This window comes from Phyllobates terribilis, unplaced genomic scaffold (genome assembly GCF_046119375.1).
Source record: "Phyllobates terribilis strain yellow unplaced genomic scaffold, ASM4611937v1 Scaffold_5__5_contigs__length_657084704, whole genome shotgun sequence".
Taxonomy (NCBI): Eukaryota; Metazoa; Chordata; class Amphibia; order Anura; family Dendrobatidae; genus Phyllobates; species Phyllobates terribilis.
The window spans coordinates 79,003,738-79,021,498 of record NW_027362765.1 but is presented as its reverse complement, the minus strand read 5'-3'; the positions used below and the strand labels follow the sequence as shown (position 1 = coordinate 79,021,498).

The window sequence follows — 17,761 nt, the reverse complement described above, 5'->3', positions numbered from 1 at the left end:
CCTGTAAATACTCCCTTCATCTGCTCGGCCAGGGCCACGGAGCTGGGCCACTGGAAGACTGCCGGCCCGGCTACCGAGTACCCTAGGCCCTTACGTTCGCTGCACATAGTCCTTCTGTCATAGTGTAAACAGCTGCCATAAATGGAGGAATATGACTGACCACAATGCTTAGGTAAGCCCCCTAGTGTTCAAACATTCATCCACTGTATTAGAGGACCTAGAATGTACCCAGAAACATTCACCACCTCATTACTCCACCTACACCAGCCTGATAAAACGGGTGAAACTGATACATAATGTTGGGGCTAAATTCTGACCCTCCCATCAGAATGGTGTCACAGAAATCCAGATTCATCAGACCAGATGTTTTCCACTGCTGAATAATCCAATTTTTCCACCATTTTACCCACTGGAGTCGCCTTTTTTGTTTGCCTTAGACAGCAATTGCTCTCAAACTGGTGGTCTGCTGCTATATCCCATCTGAGCTAAGAAGCAATGATTTTTGAATTTGGACATTTTTGTTGGTCACCCATGTATATGGCTGCAGTCACTGTGCCCCGTCTGTTTATTCTTGACATCAGATTTCCTTCTCTTACCCCTTCCATAGATGAGTTATTTCCACACAATCCACTTATATTGAAGGTTTTTCCTAGATTACAATATTCTAAACTCTTGATGCCAATGTATAGAAAAACCCAAAAGGTCAAGAGTTTTTAAAATACTGTCCCTGGCTACTCTAGCACTGATGACCCTGTCTCGGTCAAAGTCTTTCAGATTGCCTCATTTTTCTATAAAACTGTGGATTCAAATGTAAACTGATCCATAGAAAACTAATCACTTGAGTTTCTTCTGCACTCTGGGGTGATAGGTCTAATTTCCATAGAGCGTAGCTCCAATCCAAGTGAAGGAGTCTCTAATAAATTGTCCGTTCAGTGTATAATACTAGTGGATAAGACAAGACAGAACACAGGACCTTTCTCTCCATCTACCTGATGATCCTGAGGGACATTGGGATCTTCTTGCTTACAGTTCTGTGGAAGAAGAGGATGGGGACATCTCCCTGGTGTTGTCCTCTTACTGGGTAGAACTGGAGGAAAAACATACAGGGACTGAAATAATTCTATATATACAGATAATTATAGGTTGTGTGTATTTAGTCATGTCTATTACCTGGTGATGTGAGGGTCTGAGGAATCTCCATCATGACGTCCTTGTACAGATCTTTGTGTCCTTCTAAATACTCCCACTCCTCCATGGAGAAATAGATGGTGACATCCTGACACCTTATAGGAACCTGACACATACAACGATACTGTCATCACCCCGATCCCTTCATAGTGTTACTGTATAATGTCCCAGCATTCCCAGCAGTGTCACCTCTCCAGTCAGCAGCTCAATCATCTTGTAGGTGAGTTCTAGGATCTTCTGGTCATTGATGTCCTCATGTATCAGGGGGTGAGGTGGAGGCCCCATGTTTGGGCTTAGGGGTCTTCCCCATTCCTCAGACACAGAGTCATGACAGCGGTCACTAGAGGTCTTCTTCACTACTATGTAATCCTGGTTATGGAGAGACACATTAATAAATCTCACTACAGACATTTCCAGAGTCCTCACCTCTCCAGTTCTGTCCATCTGTTATTCCCATAGATAAGAATGATGTAATGTGACGTCATCAGAATCTCTCACCTCTCCAGTAAGCCAGAAGAGGATCTCTAGGGTGAGATGTAATATTCTCTCCACCATCTTGTCCCTGTCCCTAGCCATCCTTGATGGGTCAATCAGGAAAATTCTCTTATATAGAAGATCTCCACTGAGAGGATCCGATATTGTAGGGATCTGAATGGTAAGAAGATGAGCTGATGTAAAATCATAAAGATTCATGGGTGATCATATAATTACAAAAAAACAGCATTCAGACACTATATTTATGTAAAAATACAAAAATAAAAAGTTACGGCTTTTGTAAAATGGGGAAGGAGGTAAAAATTATAGAATTAATATAGTTTCCATCATGTTATACTGAAAGAAACCTGCCCTAGAGTGTTAATAAGACAGGTGTCACTGATCATGTGCAAAATGAAGCCCAGATACTGAGACCAATCTATACAATGCAAGCTCAGGTCAAATCAGCCGCTCAGCATTCAGAAAGACACAGTGGACAACACAGTGAACAGCCTCTTCTTACCTCAATAGTCCAAGTATCTCCAGTATTAGATCAGATAGACAGAGAAGACAGCAGTGTGAGCAGCCTCTTCTTACCACAGCAGACCTGGTATCTCCAGTATTAAATCAGATAGACAAAAAGGACAGCAGTGTGAGCAGTCTCTTCTTACCTCATCAGAAAAAAAAAGTTGGAATGTGGAGACATTAAATCTAGAAAGTTAAATAGATAATCAATAAGTTATATGTACCCTAGAATGGCACAAATAAAATCCAAAAATGTTAGTATTTTGTCCAGACCTTAACAGATTGATTAGAGGAGTAGCAAGGGGATTCATACAAGGGGAGGTGAAACACTTAAGTGGACCCACAAACTGGGTAAACATGCTTAAAATTGAGGTACAATTTAACTCTAGTGGTTGTGAACACCCCAGTGGGCACCTCAGAAGATAACTATTCATTCCAAATGAGCAAAATTACTTAAAGGGGTTGTGTCATCTTTTTTCAGCAGAAGCATACCACTCCCCTGCCTCCTGGCTTCCTGAGGGGCAGTGCACTCTTGCTGGATTGACATTTCACACGCCTTTGTATTGCAGTATAAGGGATGACACAATTGTAGGTTCAAGTCTGCGAAGGGGACTAAAAAGTCAAGTAAAAATAGTTTTAAACAAAAGAAAACCTAAAAATTTGAATCACCTCATTTTTCCCCATTGAAAATAAAGAAATAAAAAATGAAGACATATTTGGTATAGTAAAAGTCCAATCTATTGAAATCTAAAATTAATTTATCCGATCGGTAAACACTGTAACAAAAAAAAAACAACAAAACACCAGAATAGCAGTTTTCCATTCACCAAACATTCCTAAAAAAATACAATAAAAAGCGATCAAAATATTTTATGGACCCCAAAATGGTATCAGTGAAAGCATCAGCTCAGTCACCACGCAAAAACCGAACACTAACACAGCTCAACTGATGGAAAAGTAAAAATGTGACGGGTTTCGGAAAATGGTGACACATAACAAATGTTTTTTTTTTTTTTTTTTTATAAACTTCTGGGGGGTGTTTTCACCACTTAAAAAAATGCAAGTTTGGTATTGCCATAACCGTACTGACCTGCAAAACCGGGTTTCCAGGTCATTTTTACCGAATAATGAGCGTCATGAAAACAAAACCCAATGGCGGAATTTTATATTTTTCACTATTTCACCACAGTTGTAATTTTCTTTATTCAGTACATTTTACAGTAAAATGAATGGAGTCAGGAAAAAATACAACTACTCCCGCAAAAGAAAACAAGCCCTCATTCTGTAGCACATATATCGTGAGCAAGAATGCTGCTATAGACGTGTCTGCAGTCCATCGCCTTAAGTGTCCATGCTTAAGTGTGAGAAATATGAATTATACCTGATTAATATGATGCATACACACTGTACTTTAGTCATCTGCCATCATTGCACTCTAATCAGCATCTCTGTTTATCCATTCCTCATACAGTTAAGTGACCCAACTTTCCCATGCTGATTTCTTCCTTGCTCTTCTCCTATATACACATTGTACGTGACCCAACTTTCCCATACTGATTTCTTCCTTCCTCTGCTCCTATATACACATGGTATGTTTTTCAACTAACTATTACTACCCCCCACTCTTATTTATGACTTTGTTTACTTGTCCCTTGAATACCCTGCATCTGGCTTAGCCTTAATCAGCTGATCAAGATGAGCACAGACCACTCCTATCTGGTTCACACTTGAATGCATTCTGTGGCCCATATACTGTGAGCAAGGAGTCTGCTATAGACGTGTCTGCAGTGCATTGCCTTAAGTGTCCATGCTTAAGTGTGAGAAATATGGATTATACCTGAATTTAACCTGAAGATAACTGGAAACTTGGACAATGTAAACAATGTGCGTCTTTGTTTTCACTCTCACCCCCATAGTCCTCCACTTTCTACTAACCCCCTCCAACTGGCTGTCATTTACCGCCTCTCAGGACCAGCCACCACCTTCCTAGACCATTTCACCACCTGATACTTAATTTCCTTTCCGCTGACATACCCACTATCATCATGGGCGACTTCAACATCCCCATTGACACGTCTCTCTTAGCTGCCTCTAAGCTTCTATCCCTCACTTTCTCCTTCAGCCTTACTCAATGGTCTTCCGCAGCCACTCACAAAGATGGCCACACTCTGGACCTCATCTTCACCTGCCTCTGTTCCCTATCTAAAGCCCCCGTCTCACATAGCGAGATCGCTAGCAAGATCGCTGCTGTGTCATGGTTTTGGTGATGCAACAGCGACCTCACCAGCGATGTCGCTATGTGTGACACTTTGCTGTGAGGTCACTGATCGCTGCAAAGTGTCCTAGACCATTTTTTGGTCGTTGCCCTCCCACTGGTCTGCACACATCGCTGTGTGTGACCAGCGGGAGCAGCGATCAGGCTGGTAACCGTGATAAACATCGGGTTACTAGGGGCACACGCGCACCTAGTAACCCGTTGTTTATCAATGTTACGAGCCTGCTAAAGTGAGCGGTAACCTCCCGCTCACCGTAGCAGAGTGGTAACCATGATAAACAACGGGTTACTAGGTGTGCGTGTGCCCCTAGTAACCCGATGTTTATCATGGTTACCAGCCTGCTCCTGCTTCAGCAGGCTGGTAACCAGGAGCAGGACATCGTGGAAAGATTCTTTCCATGATGTCGCTGCTCCCCTGATCGTTGGTGAGCCTGCCTGTTTGACAGCTCACCAGCGACCACATAGCGACGCAGCAACGATCCCTGACAGGTCGTATCGTTGTCGGGATCGTTGCAGCGTCGCTAAGTGTGACGGGGCCTTAACCTCTCTAACTCACCCCTCCCTCTTTCTGACCACAACCGACTTATATTCTCTACCCTCTCCTCTCCAGGGCCACAATCCCCAACCCACAAACTTGCATACCCTCGCAGAAATCTTAAACATCCTGACCTACACTCACTCTCTGAATCCCTCCTCCCTCTTACAAACATCTGTTCCTTACATGACGCAGATGTTGCTGCTGCTTTATATAACGCCACAACAGCTGCAGCTCTCAATTCAGTCTCCCCCCTCACAGATACCAAAGCTCCCACAATCAACAGGCAACCCTGGCACACCAGCCTAACCAAAGAACGTGACGGGCCTCCAGGGTTGCTGAGCGTAGATGGGAAAAGGTCCCACTCCAATGAGCACTTCATCGTATTCAAACAGTCCCTTACTACCTTCAAGTCCACACTCACTGCCACAAAACAAACGTACTTCTCATCTCTTATATCCTCTCTGTCTCACAACCCTAAACAGCTATTCAACACCTTCAATTCTGTCCTCCACCCCCCAGCGCCTCCTCCCTCTCCTCTCAGCCGAAGACTTTACCTCATTCTTCAAGCTTAAGATTGATATCATCAGACAAAGTTTTTGCCTAAAGTACCCCCAGCCCCTCCTCACACCTACTCAATCCTCCTCCTCCAAAACCAGCTTCTCCACCATTACGGAAGATCAACTTTCCTCTTTACTCTCCAAATCACACCTCACCACCTGTGAACTTGACCCAATCCCGTCCCGCCTCATCCCCAACCTTACCACTATCTTCATCCCAACCCTAACCCACCAATCTGTTACTAACAACTGGTGTCTTCCCATCATGCTTCAAACATGCCTCGATCACACCCAACCTCAAAAAGCCCTCCCTTGACCCATCCTCTCTGACTAGCTATCGCCCCATATCACTTCTTCTTTATGCCTCAAAACTACTCGAACAACATGTCCACTTTGAACTGTCCTCCCACCTCTCATCCTGCTCTCTCTTTGACAGCCTCCAATCTAGCTTCCAACTGCACCATTCTACTGAAACTTCCCTGACTAAAGTCACCAGCGACCTACTAACTGCCAAATCCAAGCAACACTACTCTGTCCTCCTCCTCCTAGACCTGTCATCTGCCTTCGACACAGTGGACCAATTCCTCTTGCTACAGACTCTCTCATCTCTTGACATCACAGACTTGGCTCTATCTTGGATCTCTTCATTCCTAACAGACAGGACATTCAGTGTCTCCCACTCACACACCACCTCCTCATCTCATCCCCTATCTGAAGGTGTCCCCCAAGGTTCAGTTCTAAGACCCCTGCTATTCTCCATCTACATCTTTGGCCTGGGACAGCTCATAGTGTCTCACGGCTTTCAGTATCACCTCTATGCTGATGACACACAGATCTACCTCTTCGGACCCGATATCTCCTCCCTACTAACCAAAATCCCACAATGTCTGTCTGCTATTTCATCCTTCTTTTCTGCTAGATTTCTAAAACCTAACATGGATAAAAATGAATTCATCATCTTTCCACCATCTCATTCATCCCCCCACCTGACCTATCCATCAATGTCAGTGGCTGTTCACTCTCCCCAGTCCCGCAAGCTCGCTGCCTTGGGGTAACCCTGGACTCTGATCTCTCCTTCAAATCACATATCCAAGCCCTTTCCACTTCCTGCCGACTCCAACTCAAAAATATCTCCCAGATCCGCACATTCTTCAACCATGAATCTGCAAAAACACTAGTGCATGCCCTCATCATCTCCTGCCTCGACTACTGCCACCTCCTGCTCTGTGGCCTCCCTTCTAACACTCTCGCACCCCTCCAACCTATCCTAAACTCTGCTGCTCGACTAATCCACCTGTCCCCCCGCTATTCCCGGCCTCTCCTCTCTGTCAATCCCTTCACTGGCTCCCCATTGCCCAGAGACTCCAGTTCAAAACCCTAACCATGGCATACAAAGCCATCCACAACCTGTCTCCTCCATATATTTGTATATAATCTGGCACTCGAAGTAGTATGAAATATAATTTTAATCAAATATTTAGAGTTCTTTCAGAGATTCATAAGAAATGCAATCCTCAAACTGTGACGTTTCGGTCATCCAACTGCGACCTTCATCAGACACTAATGCATATACAAAAGACAAGAAATGCATAGGTATAAGATTTACAAAAAATGAATGAAAGTTGGCAAAAAATACATTATGCAGGATTAGATAGGTAATACATCCTTCAATGAAACATATGGAGGATACTATCTGTTGTAATCACCATGTAAAAATAAAATAAACAAGATCAATGGGAGAAGGGGTCATGCAGTGAAAAAATCAAGCCTCATCAAACAGAATATAGTATATCTGAACAGGAATCTCATAAAGAGACAGGTGGTCAAAATGTTAAGGGACCCATAAAATAGAAAAAATAGAATGCATTCTTAAAGAAAAATCCGGAAAGAAAAAAAAAAAAAAAAGGGGGGGGGGGGGGGAGAAAAAATGTGAAGGAAAAAGTGTAGGACCATGTATATGGATCTAAAGGATAACATTACTGTAAGCCAGATGAGAAGAAACTATAGTATAGAGCAGTAATAACAATAAGGGATACAGAAGATGAATGAGATATATGAAGGGTATTGTAGTGCCGGCGTCCCTGCCCTCTGCTAGGCAGGGACGCTGCTCCCCTCACCGCTCTGCCCCGTGCCCGGCGTCCCTCTCCCGCTCTGCTGTCAGCGCGCGCTCCTTCCCGGCGTCCTCCTCCCGCTCTGCTCTCAGCGCGCGCTCCTTCCCGGCCCCTGTGCTTAGGGCGCGCGCGCGCGCTCCCCTCCTCTTAAAGGGGCCGCGCGCGTCGTCCTAAGGAGTCCCCGGCCAATGGCCGGAGGACTTCATCATATATAAGGCACCTCCTCCAAAATGGAGGTGCCCGAGCAATGTTGTTTGCACCTGTGTCTCACCTGTGCTTCAGCCCTCAGGTCCCGTTGCCAGTTACCTGCCAGTTACCTGTCAGATTCCTGCCTGATTACTTGCTACCTGTCTGCTAGTCTGAGGTCCGACGGTCTGCCTTACTACTCCTGTCAGTCTGTCTAAGGACCAGCCTGCCCGCTCACCTGGGAGCGCTTCTCCGCTACCTGCCTGCTTGCCTGCCCGGAGGCTTCGCTGTCACGTGCTGTGACCACCAGCTATTCCAGAGACTCTTGCCCGCTCACCTGGGAGCGCACATCAGCTACCTGCCTGCCTGCCTGAGGTCCGACGGTCTGCCTACCAACTCCTGTCAGTCTGTCTATGGACCAGCTTGCCCGCTCACCTGGGAGCGCACATCTGCTATCTGCCTGCTAGCCTACCTGGAGGCTCCGCCGTCACGTGCTGTGACCATCTGCCTGTCCAGTGACTCCTGCCCGCTCACCTGGGAGCGCTCATCTGCTACCTGTCTGTTTGCCTACCCGGAGGCTCTGCCGTCACGTGCTGTGACCACCCGCCTGTCCAGAGACTTCTGCCCGCTCACCTGGGAGCGCTCATCTGTCGCCTGTCCGCTGGTCTTCCTGGAGGCTCCGCCGTCACATGCTGTGACCACCCGTTCATCCAGAGACTCTCGCCTGCTCACCTGGGAGCTCTCGTCTATCTTCAGCCGCCACAGGTCGTACCAACCCTATACCTAGAGACTGCCCCGGTCACTTGCCGCGACCTCCAGCCCGTTCACTCAGAGACTGTCCCGTTCACTCAGAACTGTCCCGTTCACTCAGAGACTGTCCAGGTCACCTCCTGTGACTGCCTGCCTGGTCGCCACCCGCTCCCTTACAAGGACCGCCCCCTTGTATTGTAGCCCAGAGGTTCCGCCTCCCAGACCCGTTACAGTTTGCTCGGGCCATGGAACCGGGTGGCACCCAAGCTCCCTCGCTCTCGGACCTGTGTCATGAACTGTCCCGTCAAAGGTCCCAACAGGAGTCCATCCTGGGTCACCTGCGGAATGTCAATACTCGCCTGGACACTCTGACTGCTCCACCGACAACCTCCGCCAGTGCCATGTCTCGCAATCTGGCAGCTCCGCTGCCCACTAATACCATGGTATCCTACCCCGGACCCCGGCTTTCTGCACCTCCTCGCTTCGGAGGCGACTCCGTCCAGGCTCGGGGCTTCATAAATCAGTGCACCCTGCACTTTGAACTATTGTCCCACCAGTTTAACTCCGACCGAGCCAAAATTGCATTCATCATGTCCCATCTCACCGGGGAGGCTCTGGCCTGGCTAAATCCTCTATGGGAGAGAGGAGACCCCCTGGTGTCCAACTTGCCTGCTTTTCTCACGGCTTTCCGGAAAGTCTTCGACGAACCCGGACGGAAGACCTCATCCGCATCATCATTGCTACGCCTCCGTCAGGAAAGCCTCACCGTGGGCCAATATGCCATACGGTTCCGTACCCTTGCCTCGGAGCTGGCCTGGGATAACGACGCTCTGGTTTCCGTCTTCTGGGAGGGTCTGTCCGGCCGTATTAAAGATGAACTTGCCGGTCGGGACATTCCTACCACTCTCGATGACTTAATAACTCTTGCCACCCGGATTGACCTACGGTTCCAGGAGCGTGCCAGAGAGGTCACCCGTGAGAGGAGGTTACTACGTCTAGCTCCTACTTTTCAGAAACCCGTCACTCCTTCTGTCTCTAACCAGGTACACCCTCCTGAGCCTATGCAGGTCGACCAGACCAAGATGGTCAAGACCCGTCAGAACTTACGCCGTGCCGAGGGGACCTGCTTCTACTGTGGCAGTAAGGAGCACCGGATCCGTGCCTGCCCGGAGAGGTCGGGAAACGCCTGTGTCTAGGTTCGCTCAGAGAGGTCCACCTAGACAAGAATAAATCCTCTCCATCCCTGCTGTTGTCAGTTTCAATCGTCTACGGGGAGAACCGTTATTTCGAACTAGCCCAACTGGACTCTGGAGCAGCCGGGAATCTTATTTCACAGTCCCTGGTAGAGAAATACCGCATCCCCACCAAACCTCTGGCTGTACCCTTGTCTGTGGCTGCCGTGCATGGGGGGCTCTTACCACGCCCCATCCAACTCCTCACCGAATCCATTACTCTGCAGGTGGGAATGCTGCATTCTGAAAGTATCTCCTTTCATGTTCTGCCTGGACTCTCTCACGCCCTCTTGCTAGGTCTGCCTTGGCTCCAGAAACATGCACCCGTGCTTGACTGGCAAACCGGAGAAGTCCTTCGCTGGGGACAAGACTGTCATAAGACCTGCCTGGTTCCCGTCCATCCCGTCCGTCCCTCTCCTACCCCAGCTAATCTACCTGGACTTCCGATTCCTTATTGGTCTTATGCTGATGTCTTTAATAAAAAGGAGGCAGAGACATTACCCCCTCATAGACCATACGACTGTCCCATCGACCTGTTACCCGGTACTACTCCTCCCCGTGGGCGTATTTATCCTTTATCCGCTGCTGAGACCTGGTCGATGTCCGAATATATTGAGGAGAATCTGGCCAGGGGATTCATCCGGAAATCTACCTCCCCGGCAGGAGCAGGCTTCTTTTTCGTCAAAAAGAAGGACGGCTCTCTCCGTCCCTGTATAGACTATAGAGGCCTAAACCAGATCACGGTGAAGAATAAGTACCCCCTTCCGCTCATTCCAGAATTATTTGATCGTCTGAGGGGGGCTAGAATCTTCACCAAACTAGACCTCCGTGGGGCGTACAACCTGGTTCGTATCCGTCAGGGGGATGAATGGAAGACGGCATTCAACACCCGGGACGGCCACTATGAATACCTGGTAATGCCCTTTGGTCTCTGTAACGCTCCTGCCGTCTTTCAAGAGTTGGTCAATGACATCTTCCGGGACCTTCTCTACTCCTGCGTAGTGGTGTACCTGGACGACATCTTGGTCTTCTCTCCGGATCTCCAGACTCACCGGAGGGACGTTCGTCAGGTCCTGCTCAGGCTCAGGCAGAATCACCTCTTCGCTAAATACGAGAAGTGCCTCTTTGAGCAGACCTCGCTTCCGTTTTTGGGCTACATTATTTCTCAGACCGGCCTACGAATGGATCCAGAGAAACTGTCTGCCATCGAGAAATGGCCCCGACCGGAGGGGTTGAAAGCCATTCAGCGGTTCCTGGGCTTCGCCAACTACTGCCGCCTCTTCATACCACACTTCTCTTCCCGGACTGCCCCAATTTCCGCGCTCACCCGTAAGGGTACTAATCCCAAACAGTGGCCGCCCGAAGCAGAAGAAGCCTTTCTTTCCTTAAAACAGGCCTTCTCTTCCGCCCCGGTGCTGCATCGCCCGGACGGCAACAAGCAGTTCTTCCTGGAAGTGGACGCCTCCTCCTCTGGAGCTGGAGCGGTACTTACTCAAAAATCTTCTTCCGGGAGGATGGTAACTTGCGGCTTCTTCTCTAAACTCTTCTCATCCTCAGAGCGCAATTATTCCATAGGAGATCGAGAGTTATTGGCCATCAAACTGGCATTGGAGGAGTGGCGTTACCTGCTTGAGGGGGCTCTTCACCCGGTAATAATTTACACTGACCACAAGAACTTGGCTTACCTCCAGCATGCCCAGAGACTTAACCCGCGCCAAGCCCGGTGGTCCTTGTTTTTTGCTCGTTTTGATTTTGTCCTTCATTTTCGCCCGGCTGACAAAAACGTCAAGGCGGACGCCTTGTCTCGATCCTTTCTGGTATCTGATCTCGAGGAAGATCCGAAACACATCATCGATCCCGCCATAGTAATGCAGGTGGCTCCCGTGAGTCTAAATCGTCTCCCTCCCGGAAAGACGTTCGTATCAGTACCTGATCGGGAGAAGATCCTTCACTGGGGTCACTCGTCTAAACTGGCTGGCCACGCTGGTCAGAAGAAGACCCTCCAGCTTATTTCCCGTCACTACTGGTGGCCTACCCTGCACAAGGATGTAATAGACTTTGTTTCTGCCTGTGTGTCCTGCGCCCGCAACAAGGTTCCGAGACATCTGCCAGCCGGTCGCCTCCTTACGCTCCCAGTACCTGCTGCCCCCTGGCAGCATATTGCAATGGACTTCATAACTGACCTCCCACTCTCTGCCGGTTGTACGGTCATTTGGGTGGTCGCTGACCGCTTCTCCAAGATGGCTCATTTCGTTCCCCTACCAGGCCTCCCGTCTGCACCCGAGCTAGCTAGAGACTTTATTCGTCACATCTTCCGTCTTCATGGCCTGCCCCTCCACATCGTGTCGGATCGTGGGGTACAGTTCACCTCACGCTTCTGGAGAGCCACTTGTAAACTACTAGACGTCACCCTGGACTTCTCTTCCGCTTACCACCCACAGTCCAATGGTCAAGTGGAGCGGATCAATCAGAACCTGACCAGTTACCTCCGGCACTTCGTTAATGCCCACCATTCTGACTGGGTGGATCTCCTACCATGGGCCGAGTTCTCTTACAATAATCACGAGAGCGAATCCTCCTCCAAATCCCCGTTTTTTGTAGTCTTTGGTCAGCATCCTCGGATTCCTTTTCCTGTCTCCACCTCGGTGGACAACCCGGCTGCGGAATCTCTCGTTAGCAAATTTCCCTCCATTTGGGAGAGTACCCGATCCGCACTCCTTCAGTCGTCCGAACGGATGAAAAGACACGCTGACAAAAAACGCCTGGATCCTCCTCAATTTCGTCCAGGAGATAAGGTCTGGCTCTCATCTAAATATGTTCGACTCAAGATACCTTCTTACAAGTTAGGGCCTCGGTTCATCGGACCTCTGGAGGTCACCAGTCAGATCAACCCGGTGGCCTATAAATTGAAACTCCCGGCCAACTTACGGATCCCTAACTCCTTCCATGTATCTCTCCTCAAACCTGTGGTACTTAACTCTTTTTCCAAGTCTACAGGTACGCCTCCTGCTCCGGTTTCCGCTGAGGACGAGTTTGAGGTAGAGAACATTCTTGCCACCAAAAGGGTAAGAGGAAAGACCTTTTTTCTGGTAGATTGGAAGGGGTTTGGTCCTGAGGAGAGAACGTGGGAGCCCCGGGAGAACATCCATGCCCCTCTCATCCTAGCTAAATTTCTGTCTGGCCTAAAAAAGGGGGGGCCTAAAGGGGGGGGTACTGTAGTGCCGGCGGCCCTGCCCTCTGCTAGGCAGGGACGCTGCTCCCCTCACCGCTCTGCCCCGTGCCCGGCGTCCCTCTCCCGCTCTGCTGTCAGCGCGCGCTCCTTCCCGGCGTCCTCCTCCCGCTCTGCTCTCAGCGCGCGCTCCTTCCCGGCCCCTGTGCTTAGGGCGCGCGCGCGCGCGCTCCCCTCCTCTTAAAGGGGCCGCGCGCGTCGTCCTAAGGAGTCCCCGGCCAATGGCCGGAGGACTTCATCATATATAAGGCACCTCCTCCAAAATGGAGGTGCCCGAGCAATGTTGTTTGCACCTGTGTCTCACCTGTGCTTCAGCCCTCAGGTCCCGTTGCCAGTTACCTGTCAGTTACCTGTCAGATTCCTGCCTGATTACTTGCTACCTGTCTGCTAGTCTGAGGTCCGACGGTCTGCCTTACTACTCCTGTCAGTCTGTCTAAGGACCAGCCTGCCCGCTCACCTGGGAGCGCTTCTCCGCTACCTGCCTGCTTGCCTGCCCGGAGGCTTCGCTGTCACGTGCTGTGACCACCAGCTATTCCAGAGACTCTTGCCCGCTCACCTGGGAGCGCACATCAGCTACCTGCCTGCCTGCCTGAGGTCCGACGGTCTGCCTACCAACTCCTGTCAGTCTGTCTATGGACCAGCTTGCCCGCTCACCTGGGAGCGCACATCTGCTATCTGCCTGCTAGCCTACCTGGAGGCTCCGCCGTCACGTGCTGTGACCATCTGCCTGTCCAGTGACTCCTGCCCGCTCACCTGGGAGCGCTCATCTGCTACCTGTCTGTTTGCCTACCCGGAGGCTCTGCCGTCACGTGCTGTGACCACCCGCCTGTCCAGAGACTTCTGCCCGCTCACCTGGGAGCGCTCATCTGTCGCCTGTCCGCTGGTCTTCCTGGAGGCTCCGCCGTCACATGCTGTGACCACCCGTTCATCCAGAGACTCTCGCCTGCTCACCTGGGAGCTCTCGTCTATCTTCAGCCGCCACAGGTCGTACCAACCCTATACCTAGAGACTGCCCCGGTCACTTGCCGCGACCTCCAGCCCGTTCACTCAGAGACTGTCCCGTTCACTCAGAGACTGTCCAGGTCACCTCCTGTGACTGCCTGCCTGGTCGCCACCCGCTCCCTTACAAGGACCGCCCCCTTGTATTGTAGCCCAGAGGTTCCGCCTCCCAGACCCGTTACAGGTATAACTTACCGGATTGCTATTGAGGTGAGAGACCTGGAGAAAAAGCGCACAGTGGAAAGGACCAATATGCCATATAGAGGAAATGCGCTGATCTTGTTTATTTAATTTTTACATGGTGATTACAACAGATAGTATCCTCCATATGTTTCATTGAAGGATGTATTACCTGTCTATTCCTGCATAATGTATTTTTGGCCAACTTTCATTCATTTTTTGTAAATCTTATACCTATGCATTTCTTGTCTTTGTATATGCATTAGTGTCTTATGAAGGTCGCAGTTGGACGACCGAAACGTCACAGTTTGTGGATTGCATTTCTTATGAATCTCTGAAAGAACTTTAAATATTTGATTAAAATTATATTTCATACTACTTCGAGTGCCGGATTATATATTCGTATTAAGTAAGGAGTGGTACCCTTTCCGTGCACCAAAATCAATCCGGAGTGACGTATATCTGAACTCTCCATATATTTGTGATCTAGTCTCCCGTTACATACCTGCACACAACCTTCGATCCTCACAAGATCTCCTTCTCTACTCCCCTCTTCCCACAATCGCATATAAGATTTCTCCCGTGCATCCCCCCTACTCTGGAACTCTGTACCCCAACACATCAGACTCTCGCCTACCATGGAAACCATCAAAAGGAACCTGAAGACCCTCCTCTTCCAACAAGCCTACAACCTGCAGTAACCACCGCTCCACGACCAGCTCTACCCTCACCTACTGTATCCTCACCCATCCTTTGTAGATTGTGAGCCCTCGCGGGCAGGGTCCTCGCTCCTCCTGTACCAGTCACTGTCACGTTTTGTTCAAGATTATTGTAATTGTTTGTGTATGTATACCCCTTTTCACATGTAAAGCGCCATGAAATAAATGGCGCTATAATAATAAATAATAATAATAATATGGCGATGTCGATAGGAAAATAAACAAGATATGGCTTTTGGAAGAACAGGAGAAAAAAACGAAAGGGCAAAAACAAAATTGTCTGGCAGTGAAGGGGTTAATGTGACCTGCGCCCAGTAATGGGGAATCTCCACATACCTCCACCTGCAGAGCTGCACACTGGATATATGGCTGTTCTGTGCGCACAGGACCTGTGGTGATGTCACAGGAGGGGAGGAGTCAGGGGTCACATGATCAGGGGCCTCAGTGGATGCAGGACTCTGCTGTGCTGGTTGTCATGGTGCTGGATGAGGGGAAGTTTATGTGTGGGGTCAGGAGGAGTTTACAGTGGGGATGTTGCAGAGCCACGTTTGTACAATGTGTACTGAGCGGAGCCGTGTGTACAATGCATGTGTACGAAACGGAGGCATATATGTACAAGGTATATGGAGCAGGACTATGCGCTTATGATATACATAAAGGAGCTGTGAGTGTACGACATGTACAGATTGGGACCATGTGAATAACTATGTCACTTACGCAGGGCGCGTGCATTTCGATCTATATATACACACTATATAAACAAAAATATTGGACACATCCTTTTTTTTTTTTTTACAACCTTCGGCTCGCTCCCGAGCCATGACTACTTGATGGATGAACGCACTGTAGGAATATCGATCTTGTGTAAGCCTAGATAGGTCCACCAGGGTCTTCTCCAACGTTATCTTGGCAGTTTCAAGGAAGCAAGTTGCTGGTCTTCCTGTTCACTTTGTTCCTTCTATTCTTCCGACCATAATTATTATTTATTTATATAGCACCATTGATTCCATGGTGCTGTACATAAGAAGGGGTTACATACCAAATACAGTTATCACTTACAGTAAACAAACTAACAATGATAGACTGGTACAGGAGGAAGAGGACCCTGCCCTTGTGGGCTTACATTCTACAAGATGATGGGAAAGGAGACAGTAGGTTGGGGGGGGGGTTGCAGCACCTCCGGTGTTGTTGAGGTGGCAGCAAGCAAGGTCATAGCAGGCTGTAAGCTTGTTTGAAGAGATGGGTTTTCAGGTTCCGTCTGAAGGGTCCAAATGTGGAGGCTAATCAGACGTGTTGAAGCACAGAATTCCAGAGGATGGGGATATTCGGGAGAATTCTTGGAGGCGATTGGGTGTGGAACGAATAAGTGTGGAGGAGAGAAGGAGGTGTTGGAGGAGATTACGTAAGGGAATACAGTATATCGGGAGATTAGTTCAGAGATGTACAGAGGAGAAAGGTTATGGATGGCTTTGTAGGTCAGTGTTAGTAGTTTGAACTGGATACGCTGAGCAATTGGGAGCCAGTGAAAGGATTTGCAAAGGGGGGTAGCAAAGGAGTAGCAAGGCGAGAGATGAACCAGTCGCGCAGCAGAGTTGAGGATGGACTGGAGGGGTGCGAGAGTGTTAGCAGGTAGGCCACAGAGGAGGATGTTGCAGTAGTTGAGGCGGGAGATGATGAGGGCATGCACAAGCAGTTTAGTAGATTGAAGGATTCTGGAAATATTTTTGAGCTGGAGGCGACAGGAAGTGGCGAGAGCTTGGATGTGGGGTTTGAAGGACAGGACCATAATGTCCTTCTCCAGTGATTGCTCTCTTCGTATGATATGTCCAAAGTAGGCAAGTCATAGCTTGATGATCCTTACTTCTAGTGACATTAGTGACATGTCTGGCTTGATTTGTCCCAAAATTGATTTGTTTGTTTTTCTTTCTATCCATGGACACATTCTACCATTAGACAAAATAATCCACAGATACGGTCTGGCATAACACTGTTGTGCCAATTATGCCCAAGTTACCTGACATTCAACCAGGACTCAGTGACTCATCCCCAGTTATAAATTCTTCCTTAACTAGCTGAATTACAGGAATGGATAAATGCTAGCTTGATAAGACAGAACCTGGATAAAATGGAAGTTCCTTTGGCTGCAGGACAGCGCTTAAGAGCAAAATGATAACCTTCAAATTAAACACTTCAATATCTGTGAAACACAGCCCTTCAAAACTCAGAATTATTCATCATGAAACATTGCCTAAATTAAACATCTAATTCCACTTAAACATCTATTAGCACAGGTACACACCTTCATAACCTAGGACTACTGTGATGTTTTAACTCTAGGCTTCACAGACAAAGCAATATACTACCTTCAGTTAGTCCAAAACCCTGCAGGTAGCTTAATAAGCGGTAGCCTCGTTATGCCCTAATAATACCAATCGTCTCCACACTGCACTGTATACCGATGAAATGGAGAACAACTTTTAAAATTTGTGACCTTTAAAGCTATGAACAACTTAGGCCTCTGCTACTTGAAAGATATACTGAAGTCCTACACTCAATGCCGATCAGACAGATCAGCAGTCGGGAATAACCTGTTCGTATCTGTCGAGGTTCACCAGGTGAGGTGGATCCTCTAAGCCCCAGGTAGGCACACAGACCTCAGGCATTGAGGCAGTAAGCTCGAAGGCATGTACACACCAAGAACTTAGCACACTCTGGAATCTCAGGAGCCGCACAGCAGATGAATATAAACCTGCAGGGATGCAAGTGAGTAAACACTTGTGACAGAGTCACTGGTGTTA

At 48.6% G+C, this 17,761-nt stretch overlaps 1 pseudogene; it reads right to left on the bottom strand.

Annotated features, from left to right (window-relative positions):
- LOC141271472 (uncharacterized) overlaps nucleotides 1–17,761 on the bottom strand; it is a 149,419-nt pseudogene that overhangs the window by 14,673 nt on the left and 116,985 nt on the right.